At 34.1% G+C, this 11,167-nt stretch overlaps 1 long non-coding RNA gene across 1 annotated transcript; it reads right to left on the reverse strand.

Moving 5' to 3' along the window:
* Window positions 1–6,074: 6,074 nt before the first annotated feature.
* Window positions 6,075–7,309, reverse strand: LOC147489203 (uncharacterized). Its single transcript, XR_015202636.1, has 3 exons — window positions 7,148–7,309; window positions 6,950–7,061; window positions 6,075–6,654 (listed from the first exon to the last, which is right to left on the reverse strand). It is a non-coding gene; the product is annotated as an uncharacterized LOC147489203 (long non-coding RNA).
* Between the last annotated feature and the right edge of the window lie 3,858 nt (window positions 7,310–11,167).

Genomic DNA, 11,167 nt, shown 5'->3' on the forward strand with positions numbered 1-11,167 from the left:
AAAAGCCCCTTGAAACGGCGACACTATTTTATGAATATGACACTTGAATCTATTAGCTAAAAGTTTTGAAATAATTTTATAAACAAAATTGCAAAGACTGGTGGGTCTAAATTAAATTTGATATATGTTCAGGAGAGGAAATTTTACGAATTAAAGAAATAAAAGTTTCATTGAATTTGGGGTTTAAAACACCATTACAGAAAAAATCCTGGACACAGTCAATAACTGCTGGTCCAACCACATCCCAAGCAGTTTGGAAGAAAACCCCTTGGAACCCATCGGGTTCAGGGGTATAACACCCAGCTATTTCTATTTATTTTTTTTATAATATATGATTAATATTAATAATATAAATAAATAAAATAAAATAAATATGATAAAGATTAGTGGAGAGAGAGGAAACGTGGGAAAAGAAGATAAACCCTCTTCCCTGTTTTCGGGGGTTTTGAAAAAAAAAACATAGAGAGGAGTTCACACGGAAAGTTTTACACAGAGAAGAAAGAAGAAGAAATGGGAGGATTTGTGCACCTCTTATCTAGCTTTGAATCGGATTTTTGGCGTTCTATTATATATATATTTTTTCTGTGGAATACGAGAGGTGAGTAGATATTGTTATCTTTCACTGAAATTATCGACATTCACATTACTATGTGTAGGGGGGATTTCCCGTTACTAAATAGATGACACGTGTATGGGAAATAACTTAAGACTATGGATGTCCAGAATGAGACGAGGACCATCGGATCAGTTCTGTGAATAAGTGATCTCGTGTTTAGCACGAGTGTTTAGTGGACATGTGCCAGACACATGACTGACCGCCTTCAAACATAATAGTTACCCCAGTCGTTAGGAATTGATATAGACAGTTCCTAAACAGAAGAAAATTGAAGATGGCGATCTTTGATGATAATAAAGGAATCGTGATGACATATCTTAGGAGCTACCTTTTAGATATAATCTTCCCATACACGATGAGACATTATAATCAACAAGAAAACTTACCTCTCACAAGATATGGTATAGATTAAGACTTCCATAAGAAGAGAAATCCTAATAGGAAGGAAGAGTCCAAAGATAGAAGAGAATTCACAAGTGGTGAGGACAACCCTAACCCTAGGACTCTCGTCACCCTTCTTATATAAACCATAGGGATTTGCTCTTAGGAACTATGCAAAATAGGGTTTGATTCTCCAATATAACAAAGGAGATACGTAGGCAGCCGTCAGACAGTTCAACCCTGAACTCACCATCATCTCATCCCTTCTCTATTCAGCAAAGGATTCTAGATCACAAGGCACAGAGGAAGATCAGGGGATACTTGGAATTTCCCATACACTATGTATGTTAGAACTACGTATGTTAGTCTATTTAAAATTTGCTTATTCTCATCTCAAACATAAGTTTATGTATAAGTTACGATTCTAGATCAAAACCATGAGGTTCTATTTTTATTCACGAGTAACAATTAAAACAAACCTTTATTCACGAGTAACCGGAAGGGGTTAAACGCTTTGAATGGGTTGATTTTTATTTGATTGATTGTATTGGATTGTGTTGTGTGAACTGTCGATTTGAATTCTTTGAAACTGCTGGTTTGTTTGGGATGTGAAATCTGATCGGTTGGTTGTTGGTTGGATGTGATACATGGGCTAATATTTAGGGGGTATTGTTGAAGCTCCGAAGAGGTGTTAATGATGTCGATGGAGAGTTTTGGGAAAAATCTATTTGGTTGTTTTTTGTTTAATTAAAGTTGTAGGGTTTTTTATTTTGATTAAAATCAATGGGTTTATGGTGGCTAGAGTTTGGTGTTTGATGGTGGCTGATCGGTGGAAGCTTTGGGCAGGGCAGTAATGGAGTCGAACTTGATTTTGGGATATGAGGGGAATCGAGTTTTGGTTATGTCTAGAGGTTGGGTTTTTGTTGGGGTTCAAAACCAAACTGTTTCGGTGGTGGTGAGTGGGAGTTATGGTGGCTGATTCGGTGGTGGTGTGAGCTGTTGAGGAAGAAGAAGGAGACTACGATCTAGTGATCCAGGACTTATTTTTCTTTTAGTTGGGCTTGGGCCGAAATAGAACTGGTAGGCTTGAGTTTGCTTTTAAGTTGTAAGACTTTTGGGCTTAAGTTTTGTTTGAGTTGGGCTTGGGTCGAAATATAAACATGTGGGCTTAAGTTTTGTTTAATATGGGCTTTGGATGAGAGTTTGTTTTTGGGCCGAATTTGCCCTGGTTTGGAATCGAGTTTTCACATAGTTAGGGTCAGATTAAAACTCTTGCCAAAATATGAAAAAGTGAGTTCTCTGAGTCTTCTTTCCAACTCAATTGGCCTCGTCGCATTCCGAGATCTGTGGAGGTAGATATGGTGTCTGGAAGTTTGGTTGATAGAAAACAGTGCGTCAGAAATCAATTTCCGCACACTGTGTTCAAATCCAGTTTTAATTTAGTTATAGTTTGAACTAGATTTTTATGAAAACATGAAAAAGTAAGATTTGGAAGTCTGCTTTCTATTCCAATTGGCCTCATCGCATTCCAAGGCCTGTGGAATTAATTATGGTGTCTGGAAGTTTGACTGGCAGAAAATAGTGCGTCAGAAATCAGTTTATATGTACTGTGTTCGAGCCTAGTTTTCGAATATTTAGAATGAGATTGAGTATTTTTATAAAACATAAGAAAGTAATTTATATGTGTTAGCGTTTCAACGTAAAAAGCCTCGATACATTTGGACACCTGTGGAAAGCGTTGTGTCATTCAGAAGATAGTTCATCAGAAATCTAGGTTGCTGAAAATTAGAATTTTTACCAAGTTTGAACTATTTTTACTCTAAGATAGAATGACATTGGGACTTCAAGTTCTACATGAAAAAATAAGTATACCTATCCTAGTTTTCAAATAATCAAGTGGTGTATAATTTGGATAGCTATAGGAAACGTTATTATTTTGGCAAGTTACCTAGATAACCTACCATGTTTTCTTTTTAGGAGAGTTCTAGTTAACTTTTCTTATTGTAATGAGATAAATAATTTTACTTAGACATACGAGTGTCTTGAATCTTGATTGCTTAATTTCACATTTGTATTATATTCCAAGTACAATTGTTGCATATACACTAAATGTTAGTATAGTTTTATGTTATATCACGTGACATGTTACATTAAAGTTTATGTTTAATATATATATATATATTTGTGTCCCTCCTAGATATATGTCCGTTACGGACTTTACTTTACTTAAAACCGAAATTTCAAAAAATAATCTCGAAGGTTTTTCTCAAAACTCTCTCTCACTCTCTCTCTCTCTCCTATTCTCTCCCCAACTTTTTTTTTTTTTTTAGACAGAGAGTTGACAAAAAGTACAAATGAATCAAGAAAGATTTCGGTTTCAACACCGAAATCCCAAAGAAAAGAATAATTACATTTTCTTAGTCACATACTCATATTCGTTTAAGCTCTAGTTTTTTTTTTTTTTTTTTTTTTTTTTCAAAAAACGTTAATAACCATGTCTTCTTCTTCTTATTCTCTTCATCTTAGTAAACTTCCACAAATGCAAAAGTACTTAGAGAGAAAGAACAAATAAAGTTTGAAAAAAAAGGTATGGATAGTAAATGAAGAAATTATCTTTCTTTTTTTTTTGTCAAGAGATGGACAAAGATTTTCATTCAACATTGAACTTTCCCATGCTTATTTGTATGTTTTTTTTTTTTCTCTTGTTTGTGATTCTTAGAGAGTATCTTGATAGATGAATGATATTGTTACTTATGCGCTTATGCCCATAATTTTCTTTCCGTGTACACTACAAGCCCACATCCTGCTCGGTGGGTGATCTTTGAAAAGGCATTTGATCGTGTTAGAAGTAAGGTCGGGCCATATCCATAAACTAAAATTTTGGCAAAGGGAGTTTAAAGCAAGTGACAAATTTAGTTAGCCAGCCAATTCTAATTTTCCTCTCTTCATACTATGAAGGTGAAAGTTCCATTATCACGGTGTGGATCAAGTATGTATATGCACTTTTGGCTTATGGGTTTGTCAATCTTGCTGTTGAATCAGGCCTCAAGGTTAGACTTCATTTCCCATTCTTAAACCCCAGACATATCCAGGCTTTTAAGACATATCCTGTTGTTTGTTGGGTATACTGCCTCTTGTTGTTTATGGTTATGCGAACCTAATAAATACTATAGTATTGTTACTAATCCGGATTGTTATGGATTAGTACTGTAGATAGATGAATGTATTGAAGTTTTCTTTTCTGATAATAGGATGAATGGGGTTATGTTGTATCTTTCTGTGCTTGCATGGTAGAGGTTTGTTGGGTATGATTTGATTCAGTTAGTCTGATTGCCCTGTATTGAAAAATGCTTGGTTTTGAATATGGTTTTTATATGAGATATTGAAATGAAAGATTTATATATCTGATCTTGATTGCTTGACATTATATAATTGAGTTGATTAATTAAGTCAATCTAAATTTCTCATTTATTTGTTGATTCATCTGTGCTAGTCTTCGATCAATTGCTCTACCTATTACTGAACCATATACTGTCGACAATTACTGCAGATTCATATAATTTAGCAATGGAGTTGATGATGGCTCTAACTATTTTTTTTCTTGGCAGTCTTAAGGCTAAAATCTAATTGGAAGAATGAGAGCAAACTAAAAAAGTTAAATTTGGAAGATGAGCAAAATACCTGCCAATTTCGATTTCAATTTTAGATCAAATATTTGCCGGTCGTGCTTCACCCCGACATGAAGGCTCGGTTGAAATAAAAAAGGGAATTGGGACAGGGATTGTATGATCTGTAAACAGCCGTTTTGTGTTGTTAAGTGGATAGCTGTATGCGGTGATATTAGAAAGACAGAGTTATGTCATTCATGCAGTGAGCTTGAAAATGTGTGCGAGGTCTGTGGCCAAGTCTGTCTAAAAGACATATATCATTATTGGGAGAATACTACTGGAAAATTGATTTTCTGGATATTCTCCCTGTTTGAGTTATTTGCTGGAAAATGTTCTTCTAGCAGTAAAACTAGTTTGTCGTTCACATCTCCACCACATCCATATAATATTTTACTTCTTAGTCTAGTCGTATGTGTGCCTTGATTTTCATTAATTCTGCCGTACTTCACCATTTTATCTTATTAATAATGATGTCTTTCAGTGCTCTGGACACCATACTTAAGCAGAGATCTTTGACAGATAGCCAGAGGCTAAGGGGAGCTAGACAGTATACATCCCGAGTTCATGTTGCTGACATTTATGCTGGGTAGAATATATGTCTCGTCTTTTTCCTTTTTAGGACTGGAAGTGGGATTATTCTAATTTTAGTCCCTGTGTTAGTGTGTTATATACAGTCCGCATATATATTCTACTTTACACGGTATAGTATCTTGTGTTACTAATGATGTTTGTATCAAGAGAATATACAACGTTGTCGATGATGACCCAGCCTCGTGTGCTGAAGTATTTGCATTTGCTCATACCTTAATTGAGAAAAAATGGCCTGGACAGATCAAAACAAGAAATTACTCTGATATGTCAGGTTCAAGCAGCTAGGCACAGGTACTGCCGGGACAGAAACGTGTCTCAAATGCTCGATTAAAGAATGGGTTGGGGGTGCAGCTTTTTCATCCAACATACAGATCAGGGTTAGAAAGCATTATAAAATCAATGGATAACACATTTCACTAACTTCGGCATGTAAATATAATTGAACAAATGAACTGCTTTCCCAAGGGTTTTCGGTAAGACTCGCAAACTCAATGTTGCACGTTCTTTTACCTTGCTTTTGCCAATACCACCAAATATGACGGATTTGTTTGATTTTACCATCAGCCTTTTTGAAGATCTTGAAAACACACTCTAGAAACTAGATGGTGGACTGGTCGAGGCATGTATTTACCTTCACATCTTTTTCTTTTAAATCTGACGAAATTGACTTCATAGAATCTGAGATTAATACAACAGAAAATAAGGTACAACACAACTTTGGCGTTGAAACCCAAGGAATTACCATACACGCACCACTTTTACTAGGTTTAGTGAATAATGTGGTCAGTGTAACTATCAGTGCCTTTGTTCTCGAAGATTCAAAGAAAACAATTGCCAGGTACTGTCGGCACAAATTGACAATTTCCCTGGGCATCATCTTCCTTTCATACACTCATGAATGGTGAATTTTGACTAGTAACCTTGTTCTTCACGCACTAGAGAGTAATACTGTTTTAATAACTAAACATTTTCCTAAAAGAAAATATCATATCCGATAGAGAGTCGCCAATACATAATGGGTTTTCAACACCTACTTGAAAATTAGCACCTACCTGACAACTGAGGGTCACTATAGGCTTGTTTAGATAAGCATTTACTCATCCAAAATCATCCTTTCTGATTTATATATACCACAGCGCTGTAGCGAATATACATTCTGCTAACGCGATGCCCCAATATAAATTCTTGATCAAACTTGAAAGGAAGAAAATCAATATGGTTCCCTGTTTCTCTTCATACCAATTTTTTCTGGAAGAATTTCCTTCAGAGTGGATAAAACAACAAACTTGGACTTCATTTTCTCATTCTGATAACTTAAACATTGTCTTTACTGTCACTGTAACGAGTCTAAAGGCTGTTGGTGAAGCTGCTTATCTCCAGCTGCCAACACGTTGAAATCTGAAAAATTACAGGACTTTCTTGTTAAGAAAAAAAAAGACAGGAAGAGTTTGGACAAAATAAGATATGCAGAAAAGGAACTTTATAAGTTGGAGCTTTAAAGGTAGTCTTAACTCATGAGAAGTTGAAATGAACCTAAAACTCTTAAAAATGTTTAGAAGAAGAACCAGTTGTTTGAGTTCTTTAAGAGTACTCAAGTGACACTGCTTGGTCCTCAGGTGGTGAATAATTTTTTAACTTAAGCAATAAGCGTAAGGAAATTGTTCAAGGAACTCTTGATGGAAAGAAACCATACTGGCTGGATTTGAATCCGAAGAGGCCTCCCAGTGTAGTTGATTACCCCTCCAATCAGTTATCGAACCTCCAGCACCTTCTATCACCAGCACCAGTGACAGGAAATCATAGGGCTGAGTAACACAACAATCCGGATTAGTAACAATACTACAGTATTTATTAGGTTCCGTATAACCATAAACAACAAGAGGCAGTATACCCAACAAACAACAGGATATGTCTTAAGCGCCTGGATATGTCTGAAGCGAATACTCAAGAAGCGGGCAGCCTGAGAAGATCTTAGTGGCATCCTTAAGGAGAGAGTCGCCGATAATACTGAGAGAGAATAGGAGAGAGAGTGAGAATATGAGCGAGGTTTGGGGTTTGGGTTTTCTAAAACCCTTCGTGAGTATATTTCGTATTTCGATATTTGGGTGTTTTAAGTTGGAGTTTAAGGGCATCTCCAATGAGGAAAAATCCCTCCTCCACGGACGTCCGATTAAGAGCCCGAATACATATATATATATATATAATTGAGGAATGAAAGGAAAAACGAAGTGTGCAACCTTAAAAATCGCATGAATTCTTGGTTTTATTTTTCTTTAACTTTGACTATGTGGACCGATAAGAACTACATAGGCTTGATTCCAATCTTGAAAGATTTGGATACCGTTGAAAACTTTGAGCAAAAAGTGCAACCACTATATTATATATTAGTTATTAGTTATTGTGATAACTATATATGTACAATATTAGTACTTAATTGTATATGTGATTATGGTTGTTTAAAAGGTATTCATGAGACATTTAATTTGGGGTGTAATTCCCTCTATTGAACCTTTTGATATCTATGATTTATATAATTGATAATGAGGTGAATTGATTAGTTATTGTGTTTGAAATCTTTTTGTAATGATTCTATTGTTTGAGAAATTCAAACTGTTTGTTTTTAACAAATAGCAATGAAAATATTATAATAAATGAGAACTTTTGAAGTGTTAAAATATGGTGTAAAATGTTCTTTATCCATATGAAAATTTAATGTGCCGCACACATCTTTAGATCTCTCCATGCCTCTTTGATGAAAAAAATTAAAAATGAAAGAAATATTTATGACTAATGATGTCATGTGAAAAGCCACCTTAGAGAGGAACTAAGGCATTCACAACTTTGAGCAAAAGTGCAGGTCATATATTCCTTATTAGATTGTGATAATATAATGTAAGTCCTCCGATTTTGTGATTATGGTTGTTTAAAGATTCAAACGAGGACATTTAATTGAATTTTTATTCATGAATTGGTGAATGACCTAAGGTATTCATTGAATATGCCATGAATGATTATTAGTTATTGTTATGATGGGTATTCCTTGAATGTGGTAATAAAAATATTAAATGACCCAAGGTATTCATTGAATGTGCCATGAATGACCTTTAGATATTTTGTTATGCCCAAAAGGCTTTGTGTATGTGTATGGAAAGCCCAAAGATGGTTATTCCCGATTGAACGCATTTCTATGAATTATATAATTGACGAGTTTATAAGATGAAAATATGTTTCCTGGAGGCAATATCCCCTCTTGGGACATATGTCCCAAAGTGTCTGGTATTTAATGGAAACATTTTATCTTTGTGAGTTGAGGCAAATTAAAAATATATTTTTCACTAATGATGTCATATGTGTGGGATTTGACAAATTCCTTGTATGAAGTGCAAATCGTTGAATGTAGGAACTAAAAGGTTGATTGAATATGCCATGAATCTTTTTAATAAATGAGTCAACGAGATAATTAATAAGCAAAGTAAAATATTGATTTTACGTGTGATGGAGTTATTGCATATGAATATTTATATATTATGATGTATATGATTTCTTATGAGAAATATTTATTTGGTTTATGTGAGTTGATACTAACGAGGGATGAATGTACTCCCTGGTTATGACTTTTTCCTCATTCTCATAAGTAGACGAGTGATATTAAAGTAAAATATTGATTTTACGTGTGACTGAGTTATTGCATATGAATATTTATATATTATGATGTACATGATTTCTTATGAGAAATATATATATGATTTGTGTGAGTTGATACTCACAAGGGATTAATGTACTCTCTGGTTGTGATATTTTCCTCGTTCTCATAAGTAGACGAGTGGTTTTTAAGAAAAATATTGGCTTTAAGTATGAGCAAGTTGTTGGATATGATTGGTGATATATTATGATATGATGTATATAATTTCTTACGAAAGAATGTGAATATGGTTAGCGTGATATGATGGATATGGTGGTGTGATATGAATGTTAGTTAATATTGGTGATATATTATGATATGATGGATATGAATGTTAGTTAATATTTGTGATATATTATGATATAATGGATATGGTAGTGTGACATGAATGTTAATATTGGCGATATACTATGCCAGATTATATACCCATAATAGTTGCAGTGAGAGTGAAATAGATGTATACTATAAATGATTACGTTTGGGAAATCTAACTTTGTTTTGTAGGAGGGTAGGACTTATTAACTTTTTATGCAGAGACGTTGTCCTACCCTAAGACGACGTGCTGGCTTAAAGGTAAAGTGTATCAAACTCATATTTAAATAAGTTATCATATGTGTATGTAATAAGTGGAATGTAAGTGGTAATTATATTGTGAGTTAGTTTGGAAAGTGAGAATGATGAATATTGTTATATGAGATTTCTTAGAAATGTATATTGGGGGTTGAAATCTTACTTGGGAAGAAATTGCATGCCGTTTTGAGAATATGGAATTAAATTGTCTTCCAAGTTGAAATTGTTGTAATAGTATATTTCTTGATTTGAAAGATTGAACATACTGCTATACTATTTTATATTTTTAGTCTTACTCATACTAGTAAATTCAATTTGCTTACCCATGTTTGCTTTGTTTTGCAACGTGGGTGTGTTCTTGGAAACATAGATGGTGGAGTGCAGTGGATGAGGACACGTGATTTGGATTTGCTCTTGGAGTCTTCTAGTTTAAGTTTTTCTGAAGTGTACGGTTTTGTTTAAAGACAGATGTAATAGAGTTGGTTAGTTTCTTTGTAGTTTAATAATGTGATTGAAAGATTGTCCCTTTTGGTTTTAAATTTGATCTCAGATTTTAATATCGTGGTTGATAATATTTTATTAGGGTTTTGTTTCATCCTGAGTTTTCAGATGATTGAATAGGGTGACGATTGAGATAATTATATCTTGGATAATTCCCTATTTTAAATTTTCTAGAAATTTGGGACGTGACAAGAGGCTTTAAGAGAGCCTATCTTTTTTACCACCAACCATATATCCTCACCAGAAGGAATTTTAACAAGCATATCATTTTCAAAATCAGTAATACATGGCACGAAAAGAGAATCTATATCAGTATTATTTATAGGCATATCATATTTAAAAAGGTCTTGAAAGAAAGAGTTTATGTTCTTACCAATCTTGTCCCTACCTTCCAACCAGTTGCCATTTTCATCTTTCAACTTATCAATACAATTTTTCCTTCTTTTATAGATAGTAGAAGTATGAAAAAAATTGGTATTCCTACTCTGTTCTTTCAGCCAGAGAGCCCCAAATTTTTGGCACCAAAGGTCTTCTTCCTTATTAAGCCACTCATTAAGTTGGTTTTAAGAGATCGAATCTCTTCACATGTGACCTCAGAGAGAGTATTTTTCATAAGCTCCTCAAGCTGATTTTGAATCTTTCTAATATTAGAAAAAACATTCCCAAACACATCTTTATTCCATGTTTTAAGTTTTGTTAATTATAGTTTTGTAAGCTTAGTTAAAACATTACAATTAGGTTTATTATGATTAACATCATTCCAGGCTTCCTCAATAGTAGGAATACAAGAAGAATCTTTAAACCACATATTAAAAAAAACTAAAGGGTCTATATACTTTACAACTGTTACCTTTCAGGTTGATGTTCAAAGCCAGATGATCAGAAGTAGCACAAACAACAAATTTCACAGAAACATGTGGAGACAATTCAAACCAATTAGGGTTGACCAGAACTCTATCCAATTTTTCCATGACATGATCCTTAAAACTACGATTGTTAGACCGGGTAAATTTAGGCCTAGAGAAACCCAAATCAATCAAGCCCAAATCATTAATAAAGGCATTGAAATCAAGCATGCATTTATTAAAAAAAAGATCTATCACCAATTTTTTCATGCAAAGATGTTATGTCATTAAAATCTCCCAGAATAACCCAAGG

Source organism: Coptis chinensis, chromosome 7 (assembly GCF_015680905.1).
Source record: "Coptis chinensis isolate HL-2020 chromosome 7, ASM1568090v1, whole genome shotgun sequence".
In the NCBI taxonomy this organism is placed as follows: domain Eukaryota; kingdom Viridiplantae; phylum Streptophyta; class Magnoliopsida; order Ranunculales; family Ranunculaceae; genus Coptis; species Coptis chinensis.